Consider the following 21832-nt stretch of genomic DNA (forward strand, 5'->3'; position numbering starts at 1 on the left):
GGCGATTACTTCGCTATAGCCGTAGCTTCGTTATAGCCCGTGCTGGCCGAGCTTTCAAGGGGAATCGTCATTCTTTCATTATATCAATGATTTCGTTATAAACCGTTTCGCAATAACGAATTTCGACTGTAGTGGAATATTTCGGAAGAATAAACCAAAGCTGTATTCCTATTGATAACCTGTAGGGGGTGGTGGTGAAAATGTTGGACATTTTGGGAGAGGGATTGATGTGACTGGAGTTCAAGTCCGGGACTCCTTTGGCTGTTGCTGCTGTCCATGCCCTCTTCAGGCTCTGCCCCTGGTCCCCTTTGTTAGAGCTGGATAGAGCCGCCTCCCACCCCTCAGTGATTGACTGAAATGCTATTTCGGCTTTTGGATTTTCTTGACAGGCCCACACCATATACAGGGTGTTTCACCTAAGACTTTCTGCAATTTTTAAAAATAAGCTATGTGAATTAGATGCGCGCTTTTTCTGGCATAGCATTGTCAGTGGTGTAGTACATCATCATAATGCAGCTAAGACGTGCTAACTAGCAGGCTTGTTAACCAATATTAAACGGTTAACTTTTAAACTATTACCGTTGGGCTCCTTAATTATTGAGAGGCATGTAGCCCACCATAAGTAATGTCCATATCCGTTTTTAGAATGTCGAGAACGCGATTATCCTCAGCGCTGTGGCCCAACAAATTTTGGCCATTTGGACGAGTTAGGTTCACTGGAGAGGTTGCTTTGCCTGCAAGCTTCTCAAACCGCATGCATTTTGGCGCGATGTAGGCGAAATTTGTTGGGCCACAGCGCCGAGGATAATCGCGTTCTCGACATTCTAAAAACGGATATGAACTTTAATTACGGTGGGCTGCATGCCTCTCAATAATTAAGGAGACCAACGGTAATAGTTTAAAAGTTAACTATTAAATATTGGTTAACAAGCCTGCTAGTTAGCACGTCTTAGATCAATTGTGATGTACTACACCACTGACAATGCTATGCCAGAAAAAGCGCGCATCTAATTCAAATAGCTTATTTTTAAAAATTGCAGAAAGTCTTAGGTGAAACACCGTGTATGATATGTGCCGCGCTCCTTTTTTTGAAGTGAAACCTACTTTTATCTGCGTTAAGAGCCGGTTTAACCATTCTTAGGGTTTCCTCTAAATATTACACATACTGTACGTAGATTAAATGGTTTCGTTTCCTCTTCAGAATCTGAGAGTATGTTCTTATTCCGCTGCTAATTTCTGTCTCACTATTTGGATTTGTAGTGATATTGCTCGCGTCACTTTCTAATTGTGAGGATGAGTGTTCAGTAGCACGCGCTAAAAAACATGCAGTCGTAATCGAAACTAGAAAAAAAAAAAGAAATGGCAAGCACGTTAAAAGAGACATAACAACGGGCTCGAATCGCGCTATTTGCTTGAATTCAGCCGTTTTTTTTCATCTGCCCCTTCCACGTACAGCAACCATTAGCTGCATTTAGCCGCGCTATCGTAAAGGCAATTTTAACGAGGCAAGCGTTAATTTTTCATGCTCTCGCTTCTGAGCTAAGAGGCTTAGGCAATTAGGCGCACGCTATCAACTCCTCCGATATTTTCCGTCGTTTTAAACGGCGCTGTGTTAACAGTATGCTGGAGTGAAACTCTGAAACAACGTGCAATATAACGATTGATAAAAACAATGACAGAACCACGCCAAAAATAAGATAAAACGACAGATTTTTCAGTAGTTTTTGTAGTATTTTTGTAGTTTTTCCGTAGTTTGTTTGGTTATATGGGCTTTAACGTCCCAGAGCGACTCGGACTATGAGGGACGCCTTAGTGAAGGGCTGCGGATAATTTCTACCACCTGGGGGTTATTTAACGTGCACTGATATCACACAGTACTCGGGCTGCTAGCATTTCGCCTCAATCGAAATGTGACCGCCATGGCCGGGATCGAACCCGCGTCTTTCGGGTCAGCAGCCGAGCATCATGACCACTTTTTTAACTTCCACGTTTCTAACCTGTCGTTTAATGCTCTTTCTTTCTCCCTCCTCGTGTCCGGCATACTTACTGGGTAGTTTCCTAGTTCTTTTCCGCCACTGTGAGTCAACGCTCTTTCTGTATAAGTATTCAAATACCTTAGCAGCCCACCTGTTATCGTCCAATTTCCTCAGGCGTTCTTCATATAGTATTTGACTCTTAGCTTCCCGTGCCTCGAACGACGCCCAGCCCATATCCCCTTGTACTGCCTCGTTTGCGGTTTTGCCGTGGGCACCTAGTGCTAATCTTCTCGTCTAAGCTCGACTGAACTTCTGCCCTTAAGCACAGAACCGCATTGCCGAAAGTAAGTCCCGGCACCATTATTCCTTTCCAGATACCTCTTAGTACTGCATATTTGTTGTACCCCCCATAATGCCCTATGTTTCATTATCCCGGCATCTCTTCGCCCTTTTGCCCTAAGAGACTGTTCATGCTTTTCCGTGTATCTCCGCCCTTCGTTTAGTCAAAGTTAGAGTTACTGTATATGCTAGCATATACAGTAACTCTAGTCAAAGTTACCACACAGCGCCCCTAGCGGAGTGGCCCAGTCGCTTCTCTCCCACCACTCCCTCTCCCAACCATGGGAGAGTGAACGGTTCAAGGCTTACATAAGACAATGTTTTGTAGGCAAAGCGAACACACGGTGCCCCGTGCGGTCTGGCCCAATCGCTTATTGGACAACATTGACAATAGACATATTGGCTGGCCAGGGTGTGAACGAGGCAGTTTTCGATTACGGTGTACAGCGACACGCACAGCATCTGAACGGAGGAAGTGCTTCATACGAATACCGTTGTGAAACGGTGCGAAGCTGCGCGACACAATGTAGAACATACCCAGCAATGGCGGACAAAAGCGTTTTTCAACAGGAGTTTATGAGCGAAGTTTTTTCATATATCGTAAGGTTTCGCTATAACAATCATTATATCCGCAGATCATCCTCGGCAGGCTCGCATTTTTTTATATTAAAATTTTTGCAATCGTGAAAAACTTTCCCCGTTGGTTTTCTACAGTAGTCTTAACTGCTCGATGAGAGCGATGGACACACTTTAAAAGAAAGATTTTGCTACACGTCGGAAGAACGGACCATTACCTTCAATATATCCATAACAGTACCTTACATTATTCCAATGTTCAACATTTTTTTCCCAAGGTTGCTGATTCCAATGTTCAACATTTTTTTCCCAAGGTTGCTGAATTTGAGGGCCATGAGAAACTTGGTGAAGCAGTGGATGACGTTTTCTTAATGTTCAAACTCAGCTCTGACTGCAAAATAGTTAGTGGTAAGCTATTTAGACGCTTTATCTATTGTCCACATTCCGGGAACAGATGCACCACTGTCAGTGCTCACGTCAAAACCTTGCGAATGTCCTGTAAGAAGCGACATTTCCGGGCAAGGTAAACAGTTCCGGTGGTTTTCCCGCCGAAGTCAGCGCGCTGCAGGCTAACATAAACGCATTGCTTTTCGTGTTCAGCAATAGCTGTCCAGATCATCAACGATGAAGAACTGCTTAGCAATGAAGCCGGCATGTAAAACTCCGGATCAGCCAATACGCTTGAAACGTAATTGACCAGTCCTTCTCATCCCCTTGCCTCGCAGTATGCGAAGTGAACAGATACAGGACACGGAAGAAGGTTTCGTATGAGCCATAATACACTCTACCATGGCTTAGCCACAGCTGCAATTGAAAACAAAATATCTGCAAGCTCAACTGAGAAACATACCGAATCGTTCTCTAAGTCTCTGCGAGTGCGCTCTCAAACAGTCATTCGGACATTAAAACACCGGCGGCTGGAAAGATCAACAGCCAATCCAAAATCATGCAAATCCCTAGAACTAGACCTGACAGAAAAACTGCTACCCTTCAGCTTTTCCTGCAACATTTTGGGGCAAAGAAATGGGAGAAATTTTTGTAACTCATGCGATCCTCACACCCCTCCCTCCCAAGTCCGCTCTCGAAACGAGTCCACCCTCTCGCAAGAATCCCACCTCGACCTCATGCTCACCATACCGGAGATAGCACGTCCTCTTGAGGGCCCATTCCACTAATCACATGGCCGTAATGTCTCAAACCCATCCTCAAGAGATTACAAACTAGCCCACAGGTGAGGGTTAGAGTTTTCCGATAAAGCATACTCCGACACCAACGGCGTTTCTCTCAAAGAAACTCCCTCTTTGAGTAATCACGCCGAAAAAAAAAAAACACGTCGTTCCTGCCACGTAACTTGGACAGAGCGGAATACGTCTCGCCAAACAGTGCATCCTTCAAAGTTCTGCCACCGCCACAAGTGCCATTCAGCGAGCAACACGTCCTAGCCACCACCTCGCATTGCTCTGCCCAACATCCTCTGGAGCAGTGCACAAATTCATCCTCCGTATCCAAAAAAACGTGCGCCTCCTCAAAAAGCGATCCACAAGTCGATTCAGGAAAGGTGCCCACCGCACTCCGCTCCGAGGCGTGCCGTCCGCTCGCTTCCTCTTCCCGGTCTATTCCCGCCCTACTCGGCTACGTGCCCCAGATAAGAAAGCAAAAAGCTCTCAGATTAGCCGGCTATCTGAACGAGCGTTAGCTAAATTCAAACGCGCCAGTATCTTATCTTGCAAGCTGCTGCATCTAACGCGCTCGAGAACGGCGCCAGTTCGTCTGCCGGCTTGAAACCGCAGATTGAAGAGTCGTCCGGCGCCGTTGCAACTCAATCACACTGTGCACGGAGGAAAAAGGAGTGAAGGATGTGGATGCTCACCTGCTCACTTCAAACGCAATCCGGCCGGGCGCCGTCGGGAGAGCACAGCGGGAACACTTCGAGAACGCTCCCGTGAGCACGGTGCAAAAAAGGGAACGCAGTGGGAGAGACGGCGAGGCGCTCACCGACCCCGTCGTCTGGCAGACGGCGTTCAGCGCCCAGCCGACGACGCCATCTTTGGAATCCCGGAGCCGAGGTCCCGGATGGAGAGGAACGTGGGGAGAGAAGGGAGTGCGTGTGGGGAAAGGGAGAAGGAAACGAGGGACGCCCGTTGGCCGGGCAACGGGATGCGGCGTTGTTATTGGCGATTTTTCCCCGGCCTCCCTAGGCATCGATCGATTCCCTTTTTTTTTCCTCCTCTCTCTTCCTCCTCGCCAGCAGCTCCGTATGTCGGGAGGAGCCAATTTCGGAACCGGGACACCAGGGGTCACTCGGAGCTTGGAGCTCCGGGAACGGGAGCGCCACACCACGAACAGCTTCAATCGGGGAAGTTCAATCACGGTTCGAGGCGGGAAAAAGGGAAGAACGATGGGGATGGCGGGAGGCTGGGTACGAATTGTTCTTTCTTAGGGGGCGCAGTAACTCTCCATCATTCTCCTTCGAACTATGATAGAAGCAAGCAGAGGCGTTTATTAAATACAATCTCGTGACAACCAACCAGTGCGATCTCTAGTAGCAAATCTCAGGTCACCAGAGTAGCCAAATTGTTGCTTGATGTTTTGAGACACTTAGGCGTTCCTTCTTTCTACAATGAATTTTTGTTCCTTGTTCTGAACAGGAAGCAATATGGAATCAAAACCCTAAACCACGGTTTTGAATAGTTCACTGGCTTGTGATTTTACTGCTGCGCAGCGCCTTGATCACACTGAATTTCATCAAACTGTGGACTACGACATGAACTCTTAATCTCACGAAAAGGCATAAACTGAATTCAGGGTTAATTCTTCGCCCACTAGGTGAATCAGTAACTTAAACGCGACACTGCAGGAGATGGAAAGTGGATTTTTCATGTCCAAAGTGGAGTGAATGAATGTTTCACAATGGTCCTCCATTAATGCTCAAACACCATCATGCTTGACCGCCGCGGTGGCTCAGTGGCTATGGTGCTCGGATGCTGACCCAAAAGACGCGGGTTCGATCCCGGCCGCGGCGGCTGGAATTTCTTTGGAGGAGAAATTCTAGAGGCCCGTGTACTGTGCGATGTCAGTGCACGTTAAAGAACCCCAGGTGGTCGAAATTTCCGGAGCCCTCCACTACGGCGTCTCTCATAGCCTTAGTCGCTTTGGGACGTTAAACCCCATAAACCAACCAACCAACCATCATGCTTGATGAATCCGCATGAATTACAATACCAACCGCCAGATTCAAGTCACTTTTTAACGGATAAGAAGGATGAAGGCTTGTTCAACCAGTGCTTGTGACGTAATATGTGTAGCACATTATTTTCGCATTGTATAATGGTGCGATTAAAACATAGTTATGTATGCAATCGCGTACCTCGAAGGCCTGCAGTGTTCCTTTGGCACATTAGTATGAAATATTTAATCACTGATGTAGATAAAGACTCGAAGATGGCTAGCTGGATGGTACCTCCACTTCCTTGTGGCTGTCCCAACCTCATGGTATGCAGACGGAACAAATGGAATTATTTTATTACAGCGAAAGCTAATGTACGGGTGATTCCGTGGCGTGTTCAGTGGCGTAGACCGTCAGCAGTGTAGACTGTCAACATCCGGTTACGTGACAGTCACGTGTCATCACGAGACCAGCGCCAAGAACTGGACCGCGCTTCCATTGCGATCGTTGTGGTAGGCAGGTTACCTCAAAGTTCAAACTTTACTGTAGGTCTTAAGTATTAGCAATAGACAGCCAGCTAGGCGTCGACAGCTTTCGCTGAGTTCAGAGCGTAACTCAGAAAAGCGCGAACTGAAATTATTAATGTGACATCATCAACCATCACATCAAGCGATCTCGCTACCTGCGTTAGCAAAAAAAAGTCGATGATTGGTCAAGACGGCGATGACGTCACAAGGTCACGTCACCAAGGCGCGAGAACTCAAAACCGGAAAACATCGGGAATGGCGCGCAACTGGGGTGCGGTGAGAAAAGCAGGTTAGGACGGGTTCACGGAGGACTGACAGCGCATGACAGTGTGTGCGCAAATAAAGATACGATGACAGTGACAACATTCGTATCTGGTTAAAGAACTGACACATACGCATAGACATGTAGCAGTAAGGTTCCTTGTACTGCTGTCGCGTTCCACTCTTAAGCTCACGTGAATGTCCCTATAATTTTTTTTATTCATTTATTGAATGGCTGGTTAAATGGAATAAGGAGGTCCAACTTACAGGGAAGTCATTAAAGGAAACTATGCGCACTGCTAATCAGTCTCCAGTTTGAGGGAATAAATGTCTTGAATCGCTTCGTCTGAAAATGGCTCTACATCCCGTGTGTTAGCGTTAGTTACAGGAGGTATCCCGTCTCCTCGCTCCTCTCATTGCCGGATCAGTTTCAGGGAAGCAATCAGACGCAGTTCCCGAAACTCAATGACGGACCGCTAATTATCCGGAACAGTAGACGCCTCAGCAGCCTTTTCTCTGGAAGTTGACAATCATTTCCGCTCCCTAATTGCACAACCAATATAAAAAAAAACAGTCGAGCTGTAGCAGCACCTTGTGTTCAGCCTCAATTGTCTTTCTTTTTATAGCCGTAAGAGAAACTTTCAGCTCGTTTAACGGTGTAGTATGTCGTAACAAAAAACATTCTAGGTTTACCTGTTGGCCAAGCGCAGTATTGACCAGATGATACTGATCTGTTTCATGAGAGGGAATTAACGGGAAGAATAAGGGTGAGGTGGAGCGCATACGGCAGGTTCTCTCAGATCATGAATGGCAGTTTACCAATGTCGCTCAAGAGAAAAGTATACAACAGCTGTATCTCACCGGTACTCACCTATGGGGCAGAAACGCGGAGGCTAACAATGAGGGTTCAGCTTAAGTCAAGGACAACGCAGCGAGCTATGGAAAGGAAAATGATAGGGGTAACGTTAAGTGATGGGATGCGGGCGGAGTGGGTGTGGGAACAAACACGGGTTAATGACATCCTAGTCGAAATGAAGAGGTAGAAGTGGCCTTGGATAGGGCATGTAATGCGAAGGAACGATAACCGCTGGTCCTCAAGGGTTACGGAGTGGATTCCAAGAGAAGGCAAACGTAGCAAGGAGCGGCAGAGAGTTAGGTGGGCGGATGAGATTAAGAAGTTAGCGGGGATACCGTGGCCGCAACTGGCGAAGGACGGGGTTAATTGGAGAGACATTGGAGACGCCTTTGCCCTGCAGTGGGAGTATTCAGGCTGATGACGATGATGACAGATCGATAACGATCGGGGTGTATACTGCGGGGCGGGTGATTTCTAAAATGTGCCGCAATTGCGGCATTGACTTAACTTCGCCTGAAAATAAGAGCAGTTATGGCGGACAGGGAAGACCTGGCCTATTTACAAATCGTAGCCGGCACAGTGCACGACCGCAACGCTGCCAGCGGCAGCAACATGCCCACCCCCGGGCAGGCGTAAAGCGCTGGTTGTGGCGGCCGCTTTTTTATTGCGATATCATTAGGAATGAGACGAAAGCGAAAACTGTGCGGCGGCCGTGGTGTCTGCGTGAAGCCTCCACGCGTCAACCACGGCAGGTGGTGTTTAGGGGTATCCCTCTCCACTTGTTGAGGGAAGGATGGAAAGGCTCGAAATAGGAGTGACTCAGCAAAAGGCCGTCCCAACGCTCATTCATCGCTAAAAGTGCAGAGCGAAGTTGAGTGCCTGGCCATTGGGTTGGGCTCCAAAGGAATTGGTGTTGAACCCCGTTATAACAAAGTTGAAGGGTCCCGGCGATTACTTCGTTATAGCCGTAGCTTCGTTATAACCCGTGTTGACCGAGCTTCCAAGGGGAATCGCCATCCCTACGTTATATGCATTATTTCGTTACAAACCGTTTCGCTATAACGAGGTTGGACATCGAAAATTATTAAAAATGAGGAAATCAAAGATGGCTGGGAATGCATCAGCGAAATTAAAGACGACTAAGAACGACGAAAAATGCCTTAGAAAAAAATGAAATCTGTCAAGCTGAAAGGTAAACCGTCATCTGAAAAGAAAGTCGATGGTCATTATAGTTCCGACGTGGTCGAGATCGCCTAAGACATCAAGAATGCGTTGTGTGCAGAATAACAGAGTGGTTTAAAATCATTTTTAATGTTTCCCTCCTTACTACATAAGCGGAGTCGAAAAAAATTATAAAGTATTTTTTCCGCATAAATCTAAGTGATCGCCCGCCAATTTTTTTTAGGGGGGCAGAGGGTGGGGGTAGAGGGGCATAAACTTTTTCAATTTTCTGCTTCTCTGGTAAAAAATGTTCGACGTTAAAGTCTTTGACAGGCATTTCGGGGTGTTTGTCACCGTTTAGTTACGCTGCAGTTATCTGAATCTGAAAAAAATAGAGGTGACATGCTGTTTTAGCATTAGGAAGTAATGTAATCGTCGGCAATTTTTCCCCTGGATTTACCACCACTGAGTTTTAAAATGAAGGTCTTGCTATCATTACCCATTAATACACGGCCGAGTGCAATAAAGCTGCCATTTTTCGCTCCGGTAGAGAACAAGGACTGTTCAGTGTTTTTTTTTTTTTTTTGCTTACCTCATCCCTGCGAAAGATAAAGTACAGCTTTGCCTCAAACGACAGGTGCAAGCACACCAAATTTGTCTCGACTGTTTATTCTTGTCTGGCAGGCATAAGGTATGGAGACTTCAGGAATGCGCAGAATGCCCTTTCCGAGCATATGCGTCTGGAAAATATTGGGGTGTTCGTTCGTGTTCATTAATAGACACATTCTTTGGGCGCGCTCAGCCTTCTCTCCCCATGAGCCCCCATCACGAAATACTTAAGCACTATGCCGTGGACCGTACCGGTGGCTCATAGTGGTTTGAGCATCCGCCTTGCATGCAGGAGGTACGGGGTTCGATCCCCAGTGTGGTCGGGTACCCTATGGTAATAGAATTTTTTCAAGCTCTCCCCTGGACTGATGCTCGACTTCCCTGGGGTGAAATGCTCGGGAAATGGGCCTTTGAGCCCCCATTGTGTAGACGAAAATACTCGGTACCATACGTACAAACGTCCAAACAGGTCCCTTCTCGAAAATGCAAGCCATAGCGTTGTAGATATTCATTGTGCTTATAGACCTCATTCGAGTGAGACATATCAGCCGGTTACATCGTCGTGTTATCTCTGCAGCTGCAACTTCGGCAGTCGCAATCTATACCACTCCACTCGACGACAGGCAGGCACTATCACTTCGAACAAAAGGGCACACTTGCGTACTGGTACCGGAGCACGTGCCTAGTTCATTGTTATATGTTTATAAGTGTGTGAAAGAGCTCCTTCCGGTAAAAGAACAAAACTCCGTTTACGTGTTCGCCAGGCCAACGAGATTGCAATCCAGGTGGAGGCAAGTGGTGGCAGGTTGGCGACTCGAACTCTGAAACCCTTAAGGGATAAATGGACGGGCGGTGAGTTGGCGCACTACAAAATGCGCCATCTGTCGTCACGTGGTACAGGTAGGCGCTGGAGACAGATGGAAAGAAGATGGAAGGCCGGGAGGTTAACAAGAAGGGTGTTCCGGTTGGCTACACTGCACTGGGGGAAAGGGAAGAGAGGGGTGGGGTGACGTCGAAGGACGTCAGGTAAGGAGACTCGTGCTGGCAAGTTGCAATCTCGCACAAGCACGGCTCCCTCAGAGGAGAAAAAGTGCTTTGTATAAAGGGTCGCGAAATTCTAGAGGCCCGTGTAACTTGCGATGTCAGTGCACGTTAAAGAGCCCCATGTGGTCGAAATATCCGGAGCCCTTCACTGCGTCGTCCCTCATAGCCCGAGTCGCTTTGGTGTGTCAAACCTCAATAAACCAATAAACCCAACATGTAAAACAATAAGTGATAGGCACATTGGTCAGACATGATTTCTTAACAGAACAATAAAATTTCTTAAACAGAATAAACATTCTGTTGTCAGTCAGCGCTGTGTATCGTCCTTTCTTTTCCTCTGGCCTTGTGCCGTTGCGCTGTTTCACAAGAAACCCAACATGTGTCACAAGTCGGGCTGTCGGTCGTGCATATGCGGAAAGATTATCGCGTGTAAACAAGTTAGCAATGGAAACGGTGCACAGTCATGAGAGTAGGGTGCGCTGCAGTAGTCTGTGCAAGGTTTTGTTGTTATATTGGGGTTTAACGTCCCAAAGCGACTCAGGCTATGAGGGACGCCTTAGTGAAGGGCTCAGGAAATTTCGACCACCTGGGGTTCTTTAACGTGCACTGACATCGCACAATACACGGGCCTCTGGAATTTCTCCTTCATCGAAATTCAGCCGCCGCGGCCGGGATCGAACCCGCGTCTTTCGGGTCAGCAGCCGAGCGCCGTAACCACTGAGCCACCGCGGCGGGGCGTGCAAGGTTTTCAAAGCGATAGTATCAGAAGGGCCCCGAATGCGAAAAGTGACCGGCTGTCAGCGTCCGTGTGAAGCCTCAACCTGCCAACCATCCCCCTCACTCCTCCTCTCTACTTGTAGGCGAGAGCAGGCAGATGCCGCACTGAGAATGATTCACTAAAGACGACAATGTCTACGAAGAACATGAGTCTGAAAACAGGAGGCCTATAAGCTGAAAAGACAGCCTCCCGAATAACGCTGTGTGCAAAAATGAAGCTTGCGGGAGCTGTTAATTTATTTATTTCGTGTACCCTCGAGGCCAGATGCATTATAGAGAAGAGTAATTGCATAAAGAATTATAATTACAACGTAGAGTGCAGTAAAGTAATTGGTAGCAAAGAAATGAATTGCTCTTAGTTATGCATATGTATTATCCAATGGGCTCTTGAAATCCTGGTTAATAACATATAATACAGTGCAGCAATACAGTATAGCAGTTGGTAGTACAAAAAATAGAAGTTCCTGTTTATGCTGTTTTCTAATGCGACCGTGTTCTAACCGCCACCCTTCAGAGCACTGGCGAAACGCTTAACCGCTGCGCCACTGCGCCGGTAGTAGTTTTGAGGACTAGCCGCGATCTAATATTGTGACACATTTTGCATAGTCGCGGAGCCGAAATTGGAATAAAACCAAAGCTGAGATAGATTGGCGAGTTAAAGAACATATTTCCTCTGCATCAACCTAATTTATCGCCTCTAGTTTTCTTTTTGTTTGTTTCGAAGCTCGTTTGGGAAAATACCGTTGTCTTTATGCCCTCACCGGATTTCCCGAGAACGTCAGTTATAAGGTAGTCGGTGCAACATCACGCTGAGAAAACAGCACGGACGCAGAAGCCTATGCAAACTTCTTCAATGAAAATTGTTATGGGAGAATCATTGAAATATTGTTTTCAGCAGACAGGTCAGGCAGATGGTTTCTTGATACACACGAAGCGAACAAGGAAGGGGAAGAATTTGGGGTGCTTTCCAACGTTTCGACAAGAAGACTTGTCTTAGTCTCGGCCCAGACGGACAGAAGTCCTCTTGTCGAAACGTTGGCAAGCACCCTAAAGGCTTTCCCCTTCCTTGTTCGCTTTCTGTGTTTTCGGAAAGGTTCTTCAGTTTGATATATGCTGCAGCGTTGCCATCTGGTGAAATTCGCCACCAGATTTCAAAATTTTGGTGAAATTTTAGACCTCCTGGTGTCGAAGTAGGCGAACTACTACACCAGACAAAAATTGGTGATATCTGGGGAAAACCACTCTGCCGAAACAACCAACTACCGGCACTGCTCGTCCGCAGAAGGTGCAGGTTTCGCGAGCCAAAAAGACGCGTGGGTAGCCCACTGCCGCCGCCTGAGTGTGGTAGCCTTAGTCTGCTGCGCTTTCAGCGAACTGCCCACGAGCTCCAGGAATTTGCTGACATTTTAACTTATTACATCGTTTCCTAGGATGGGGCACTTTTGTGCGATTCAATCGGTGTGGCTGGCGAGGTTCCGTAGCCTGCCATGAGAACGCCCTGGGTGAAAAACCCTACAAAGAACTGGCATTGTATGCACTGGCCTGTCTTTCGAGCCCAGTGTCAAATGCGGTGGTAGAGCGGGTCTTCAGCCAAGTCACGTGTGTGAAGACGAAGTACCGGAACAAGATGTCACTGAAAACTTTGGATGCCATTGTACGGATTCGCACAACGTTGGCCTTCAGGGAAATGTGCTGCGTGAAATTTGTCATCACAGACGATATGCTACGCAGGTTCCGTTCAGACGTCTATGACGCTACAAGTGATGATTAAAGGCTAAACGAAATGATTCTATGTTATTAATAAAATGAGTGTTCGAAGAAGGCTGACTTTTGTTTTTTTAAATGTAATTTTAGTTTCTGGTGAAATCTGGTGAAAAATTTACGAGGTTCTGGTATCGCCGCCACTTTCCAATCTGGCAACGCTGATATGCTGATGTGTTTGCATGTTCATCAGATGCGTAAGCTCTTCGTGACAATCTCCAGCAAATTAGTGGCCTACGTGACCACTTTTCCAGCTTTACTGGTATGCGGATTTATTCAGTGTACTTTGTAACATTTTTTTGTTTTTTATTAGTGATATCTTTAAGAGACTGCACTGTGATTTATTGATTATGTGTTTTTTTTTATATACGAAATTATACGACTTCAGACATATGCTCAAGGTCTAGGGACCCAGTCAGATACTAGGTACATGTTGTCCCGGCCTTGAATTTTTATATTTCTGTGAATGAAGCACTGAGAATCAAATGAAAGGATAGGCTGTGAGCGTTCGTATTATGCGAGTCTTTTAATGCGCCCTGTCTAAGCTCCGCTTTAGGCACATGACCATATCGAATTGCTTAAATTGTCCTGCTCTATTTCCACAAGATCGTAAGGCAGCTTAGAACGATAATGCCTCGTAATTTCCCGAGACAACTCCAGCTATTGGCATAGGCCATGTAGTTGTCATATGGATGTGAAAAGAAGTGCGTCCGAGCGGCGGATCGAACCGCGGAACTGGTGATATATACTTCTAGACTGCAGCTGGAACAGGAGGTGAAAAATTGTGTGCGCTCCAGCTGCTTCCCCGTGGTCCCAGCCGTTAGGATTCACATTCTCTGTCACCCCGTCCCAAAGTTTCCTATATTAGTGCTGCATTCGCAACGCCTCAGTTATGTGCCGAAGAAACAGCCGGTCATTTTTTGTGTATGTAGCTGCTTTTGTAGCGAGAGCTACACTACGCTACCCAGTCGAGCATTTCGTCGTGAGCCTGGGAGGCAGACAGTGCGCATGCGCGAAACCAGAGAGGAGCAGCAGGTGCGTGGCACATGACGTCAGAGTTCGCCGCCGCCGCCGCCGTTGCGCGAGGAGCCGCGCCGCCGCCGCACGTGAATAAGCGGCGGAGACGCCTGAGCAAAGAGAACCTCATGACAAGCGCAGACGCCAAGGTAGCTTTCGCTATGTATACCCTGGCATAGCTGAGGTAAGCCACTGCCATTTTTTTTCGCATGTGGCTGTTGTTTCCCTAAATAGTCCCGTTGTAATAGGCTTCAACAAGCAGAAACTGTCGACAACCCTTTGCACGAGGTATGGAGATAAAAAAAATAAATTCCGGTTGTTTCTGCGTGATAAGAATGTGCCCATTCTAATCAAGCACAACTGCAGTGCTTTGCATAATGGGCTATCAAAGACTGATAACGGTTATCGTAGGCAAATGAAGGGAAAGAGTTCACAAGAGTCGGCAGCACTTCAACGGGCACCATTCTGTCACGCCACTGGCTTTATCGAAAGCTTCAGCGCAGAAATGAACAATGCAACGAGATAGGAGCATCTCGACATTTGACGAACTTCGTGACTGAAAGCGCGTCAAGGTAAAAACTGCATATGCCGCAGAAATATAAAAGAGAGCACTTTGTCAACGTCTAGTTAGTAGTTACATCTCAGTTTTTTAACAAGAAGCATATTTTTTGAACTTTCATTTTTAACGAACATTTCGTTATCTAACGATAACTATGCAGCAGGCGGTCAACGGGTAAGAACTGCCGGTGAGATCTCCTATGTACTTAAAAAGAAAAACAAAATACTGCACGTTACAAGCAACGAAATACGAATTTTAATCGAAACAACAAGCGAGGTAATGGTGGATTAATAGCGCTGATGTATATAAAAAATGCTATAGTAGCAGGGGCTTTTGATACTGTGCAAAATATCAGAGCATCCTGCTACGAGTAACAATAAACACGCTCGACGGCGTTTGCAAGTAATTTTTCTATCAACGCAGAGTAGGCTTCAAATGTTTTCAAGTTTTGTCAGAAGTAAAAATTAATTTTGCTGTGCACCACGGCACAAGGCAAAGGCTGACAGTTTTTTGCCTCAAGCACGAATTCGGTGAAGTGGAATCACACGCGCTAGACCACTTACAATATTTTATTGATATCTTAAACCTAAACGGGAGAATCGAACACTGAGGTTTCAGTGCGAATACCCTCAACTTGTTTTCTACTTACCTAACGACCGATGTCAGTATGTTTTAATTAGTAGCTTTAGGGCTTCATATTGTTCTCTTACAAGTGATGTGCCCCAGGGAATAAAATTTGTAAATTGGTTTTTGAGGAAAGGAAATGGCGCAGTATCTGTCTCGCATATCTCGGCGGACACCTGAACCGCTGAGTAAAGCCGATGAGCGAACTCTGAGACGCCTGCAGACCAACACTCTGTTGTGTCCTGCAATAGCGAAACATTTCGACCCCAAAATTGATGGGCGCTGCCCTCACTGTGGGGAAGTATCCGATACCTTCCACATTGTTTGGGCCTGTCCGAAGAATCCTTCCCTTCCCCCCCCCCCCCCCCCCCCCCCCATTTTTCCTTCCCGAGAGGCATGGAAGGCAGCCCTGCTCAACTGCTCGGGGCTGGTCTCAAGGGCTCTAGTTCAACGGGCGCGAGTAGCGTCCTCGTCTAGAGGGGTCCCGGACTAAGGACCATTTTTGGCCATTTTTGGCCTGCAAACTCTCCTTTAGTTCATTAAAAAGTTGTCACCACCACCACCACCACCCCCGTAAGGGAAGAGAGGAAGGTGGGAGTGAAAGAAGAAAGAGAAAAAGAGGTGCCGTAGTGGAGGTCTCCGGAATAATTTCGACCACCTGGGGATCTTGAACGTGCACTGACATCGCACAGCACACGGGCGCCTCTTGCGTTCCGCCTCCATCGAAACACGGCCCCAGAGATCAGTCCTCGGACCTTGCGATAGCTCCGGGATGCATGCCGCGAGGCGGTGGATGTCCTGACATATTACTGGTCAGCAGATAACGCGTCAACCGCACTGCTTGAAGGGCGCCAGTGCGGATGACAACGTGGGCCGCAGGGAGCGTAGTTGTAGCGACCACAGAGCATACTGCCTCGTGAACTGCAATGAGTTCAGCACAAAAGGATGTAGGGGGTTCCGTAAGTTGAAACTTAGAGGTTCGATTTAGGGCAGGTCTGCACGGGCAGTAGATTGCAGTTGTTGCAGTGCTTCTATGCTGCAATTGTGTCGTAATCAAATTAATTATCCAGAGTTCACTGCTGTATTCTTTATTAAAGTAGAATACAACTTAAAAAAAACAGCAGTTGCTAACACTGGGCCGTGGTCCGCGGCGTTTTGTATTACTCCGCTGGCCAATTGCAACAGTAAACGAAATCACCTTTTTAATGTTTGACTATACCACACAAAGCACGTATCAAAATTATAGAGCTGATAATTTTTCCTCGTGATAAGCTCCTTGTTTAGGTAACAAGAAACATTTAGGCAGCGGACTACTTTTTCGTCGTGGAGGAATTCTGTGCGCGGAGACTGAATGTGGGCGGAGCTTCACTGCAGACTTAAGTTGTATACGACTGTAGTGGTTTTGTAATCAGTACACAATTCTCAAGTTCTCTTGTTTGCTGCTTATGTGCAGCATAACCTGTGGGCCTAGACTAGCTTAGACTACTAGACGAACAGTTGTTATTGTACTGTTTTGTGAAGAAAATAAATGTGTCTCGAATGTAGTCTATAAGTATTCTTTCTTAGTAGTTTTATAGTCAGCAAAAAACTCTCAACTTTGGTGCCTTGTTTGTTGTTGCTAATACGCATACTTGACCTGTGGGCCTAGACTAGCTTAGGCGACCGGACGAACAGTTGTTATGGTACGGTTTTGTGAAGAAAATAAATGTGTCTAGAATGTACTCTAGAAGTATTCTTCCTTCGTAGTTTTGTGATCAATAGAAAATTCTGAACTTATGTGCCTTGTTTATTGTTGCTTATGCGCATGTATAACCTACGGGCCTACATTAGCTTAGTCTACTGGACGAACAGATGCTACTGTTCTGTTTTGTGAAGAAAAATGTGTTTAGGATGTATCCCAGAAGTATTCTTCTTTAGTAGTGTCGTAATCAGTACAAAATTCTTAACTTATGTGTCTTGTTTGCTGTTGTTTATACGAATGTATAACCTATGGGCCTAGGCTAGCTTAGGTTACTGGACGAACAGTTGTTATTGTACTGTTTTGTGAAGAAAACAAACGCGTCCCGAATGTGTTTGAATAACAAATATTTACACCAGCGAAAGCCCTTGGGTGCTACATTGCGTGCCAGCCGCAGAGCGTTCGACCGCCCACAACCACATCAGTGAACGATCGAGCACGCAGGGTCACGACATCGTCTTTCGAAAGCGCGCGTTTCAAAGCTCCTAGCTCAGTAAGAGCGCTCGTACATCGAAAAAGTTCTTTTCGTGCGCGCCCTCGGAAAGTTACGAAAAACCCGGCAAAGTGAAAAGCAACGAGTTTTGAGGAGAAAAAAAATAAAGTAACGTCCTTTTCACAAACGACGAGGGCTATAATCATTCCCTAGTGGCAGGTAACAGAGGCCAACTCGCGATACATCACTTAGGAAGCCTTTTCCTGCTGCCTGTTTTGTTTGCTTTTTTGTTGTTTTTTCGAGATATACGCACTGCGAATGCCGCAGCGGAAAGTCAGGTTAATTCTGTTGGCTGTGTTAGATCCAGGCGGAGAGCAAGCCATTATATACTATGTACAAGCGCATATCGATTTACCTTTGATTGATGAGAGAAGGCTGAGAACAGCCGGTAAAAATGTAATGTTTGTATATCTGTTGAAATATGGCGAACGTGGTGTTGTGCTTAGAATTCTAACATAGCACAAGCAATGCATTACGCCATGGAGTACAGCAAACTCGTAGGAATCTTCTTGTAGAATTGATGTCCAGGAAAGATAACGTCAGAACCGTAAATAACCATTAGATCAATGCTATGTAATCTGGAATTTTGTGACACAAAGAGGGAAACGCCACATTTCGGAAACTGCAGGGAAAGGAATACATTTTGGAATGGTGTGGTGGCTCAGTGGCTATGGTGCTCGGCTGCTGGCCCGAAAGACGCGGGTTCGATCCCGGTCGCGGCGGCTGGAATTTCTTTGGAGGAGAAATTCGAGGCCCGTGTACTGTGCAATGTCAGTGCCCGTTAAAGAACCCCAGGTGGTCGAAATTTCCGGAGCCCTCCACTACGGCGTCTCTCATAGCCTTAGTCGCTTTGGGACGTTAAACCCCATAAACCAACCTAAACCAACCAACATTTTGGAATGGCACTCAGGAATAGATTGTGTTTACGCTATCACTGATGTTATAATGACAGTAGCTAACTAAAACTAACTCTCAGTACAAAATAAAGAACACTTATTGGTAAAGATTATTGGTTTGGTTCATGGGGTTTAACGTCCCAATTCCCCTCCATTACGACCACTCTTTCTCTCTAACTCCTATCGCGCCGCTTTTAATAGAGACACCGAGAAAAACTAAATCAATTTTGTATCCTTAGTAAAAATTGCCTTTTGCTGGACATGCCGATGATTGTCCGGCAGCCAAAGGCGACTTAACTGTCGAGAAATTTAAATATGAAATGTTTAATTCAAAATTTAATTCAAAATTTTCGAACAGCTGTTTTCAAACTTGTGATATCAAGGCAAAAAAGGACTCCGTGATCACCGTATTTAAGTGAATGGCGGTGTGGCCTATAGCCTCAGGGATCCGCATATTAAAAAACTTCACTGAAGCACCGCAGTTAGCCTGCGAGATGGGCCGATTGTGGCGAGGCCTGCATTAAATTTTCTGACCTTATTTGTGTTCAAATTCATTGAAAACGGCGTATTCGTTTCTAAAACGCTGTACACTATCGATACGGGCCAACTGCAACTTGTCCTCGGTGCCTCTTTAACTCCTCCCCTTACGGCTTGGTTCGGGTGTCTACCAATAGCGAGATTACTGCGGCTTTCCTTTCCTTACAAATGATTTTTGCAGTTATTATTTCATATGGCAAGTGGTGGTGAAAACTTTTAATTTCTGAAATAGAGTTTGGGAGCCACAGAGTGGCCCCGCTACATGGTCGGCGTCCCTAGTCCGGGACACCGCATGAAAATGCCCCGTCTCTCGCCCGTTTCACCAGAGCCCTTTGGGACTCGAGCGAGGAGCAGTTGAGGAGGGCAGTCTCCCATGCCTCTCTGGAAGGGGTAGGGGAAGGGGAGAGGTGGGGATTTTGAGTACATGCCCACACCATGTGGAAGATATCACAGGTCTCCCCCACAGTGCGGGCATCGCCCATCCGTGTTAGGATTGTAATGCTTTAAGATTGCAGGACAGAGTAGAGTACCTGTCTGCATGCGCCTTAAAGTTCGCTCCTCCGTCTTACTCAGCCCCTTTGCAGGGGCCGGGAAAAGGCGGTGGTTGTCGGTATAATGCGTTATTATTTCCCTGAATCGCAGCAGCATCTGGTTAGTCTCCGAGCCAGAAGAGCTGGAATGAGGAGCCCGGTGAATAAGCGCTCGGTCTGTCGCGTCAGCGGCCTCATTACCTCGTAAGACCTGATGGCCAGGAGCCCAAATGATTCTTTTCGGTGTTGGATAAGTGGCAGTCCGTCTTAGAATGCAAGCAGCTAAGGGGGAGATCTCCCCTGCCAAGTAATGATCACATGCTTTTCGGGAGTTCGTAATGATGATTCTCGAATTGGCGTGGGCGGCAGCAAGCGCTATCGCTACTTCCTCGGCTCGCATTAAATTCGGGGCTCGAAAAGAGAGTCCATCAACGTGCATTTCCTGGTGAACGACAGCGGCCGTGTAAAATCCCGTGGGCGATGGCCCTGCTACGTCTACATAATATACACCGGGTCGGGAGCCGTGTTGTCTCTCAAGAGCCCGAGCCCGCGCTTGTCGTCTGTTTTCATGCATGCAGCCTAGATGTCAGCAAGGATTTCGACAACGTGTCACATGCTTCCATCCTGGCAAACCTCTCACAAATGAATGTAGGCACTCGCACTTACAACTACATCGCCGACTTTCTTCATAACCGCACAGCAGAACTTCACATTGCAGACCTCCACAGCGAGAAGATCACACTAGGCACCCGGGGAACACCACAAGGAGCAGTCCTATCTCCGTTCCTTTTCAACACTACAATGAGAGGCCTCCCTCCGCTCCTGGAAGAGATACCTCACATTAAACACTCAATATATGCCGATGACATTACCCTGTGGACCAACTCTGGCTCTGACGGGGAAATCCAAAACTCCCTCCAAACAGCAATCAATAAAGTACACTCCTTTGTACAGGCGAACGGGCTCACATGCTCCTCCACGAAGTCCGAATTACTAGTTATCAGGGACAGACGAGCTCGCCTGCCCGTACCCGACCCGCAAGAACCTATTGTGCTTCAAGTCGACACCCATCCCATACCTCCGGTCCGCACCATCCGCGTTCTGGGTATGTTAATACAGAACAACACGCAAAACTCGGAAGCCATTTAGCGCCTCCGCACCACAGCCAATCAGATCAACGGCCTTATCCGCCGCATCAGCACCCGCCGGAGAGGTATGAAGGAGGATGACCTCTGTCGGCTCACGCAAGCTTTCCTCATTAGCAGGATAGTCTACTCCTACCCCTACTATCACCTCCGCCGGAAGGACGAGGAAGCTGTGAACAGCATTATACGTTCAGCGTACAAAGCGGCACTGGGGCTACCTCAGTACGCCAGCACACAGCACCTCCTCCAACTCGGCATCTACAACGCGCTCACAGAACTCATAGAGGCACACAAGACCGCCCAAATCCATCGCCTCTCACGCACTAAACACGGGCGGCTCATACTTGACCGTCTCAACATCAACCCCATAGGCGACGTCCACCCCACGACGCCCATTCCGATAGGGGTCTATAGCCGCCTAGTTATAAAACCAATCCCCAAAAACATGCTACCTGGCCGCCATGATACGCGCCGTCAGCTGAAAGCCCAAGCACTAGACGCCACATACCTTGCCGATGAACACGCAATATACGTAGATGCTGCACGGCAAAGTGCAAACACATACGTGGCTTGTGCAACCACGCCACAATCTACTATCGTCACCGCCGCCACAGTAGTAGCTCACTCTCCGACAGCGGCAGAAGAAACCGCCATCGCGCTGGCCATCGCTGACCCACGTACGCGCACAGTCCTCAGCGACTCCAAAAGAGCGATACAAAATTACTCGGCAGGTTTTATCTGCCACCCCGCTGCACGCATCCTTCGCGGCTGCACTCCCGACCATAAGATCAATCTGGTCTGGGTACCCGCCCACGCGGGAAACTCTGGAAACGAAGGGGTCGACCGACTAGCCCGAGGACTAACCAACCGGGCGGCCGGCCCCACGGACCCAGACGCTCTTGCCGAGGCTCCCCAGACCTTTGCCGAAATTACCAACCTCTACAGAGAAATGAGACGCCAGTTCCCGCCTCCACACCCCGACTTGAATCGAGCGCAAGCCACCTTGCTCCGCAGGTTGCAGACACACTCCATCCTTAGCCATTCTAGACTTTCACTCATCACAGACGGGGAATACGACCCCGTCTGCCAAAATTGTTACCAGGGAGAAATCGCCACCCAGGCTCACATCCTCTGGGGTTGCGCGGGAAATCCGCCCCCTCGAACCTTACTGCCAGCTCCCTCCGAAGACGGATGGAACCAACTCCTCAGAAGGCCAGACAAGAGCATCCAACTGGCACTC

The 21832-nt window shown here is 47.4% G+C and overlaps 1 protein-coding gene across 1 annotated transcript in view; it reads right to left on the reverse strand.

Moving 5' to 3' along the window:
* Positions 1–4931, reverse strand: part of Prosap (SH3 and multiple ankyrin repeat domains prosap) — a 207351-nt gene extending 202420 nt beyond the window's left edge. The window contains exon 1 of the mRNA XM_089561362.1: positions 4762–4931. The gene's annotated coding sequence lies outside the window, so the exon portion shown is untranslated. The remainder of the gene's footprint in view (positions 1–4761) is intronic.
* Positions 4932–21832: the final 16901 nt, after the last annotated feature.

Source organism: Amblyomma mixtum, chromosome 9 (assembly GCF_055824585.1).
Source record: "Amblyomma mixtum isolate Tamu chromosome 9, ASM5582458v1, whole genome shotgun sequence".
NCBI classification, from domain to species: domain Eukaryota; kingdom Metazoa; phylum Arthropoda; class Arachnida; order Ixodida; family Ixodidae; genus Amblyomma; species Amblyomma mixtum.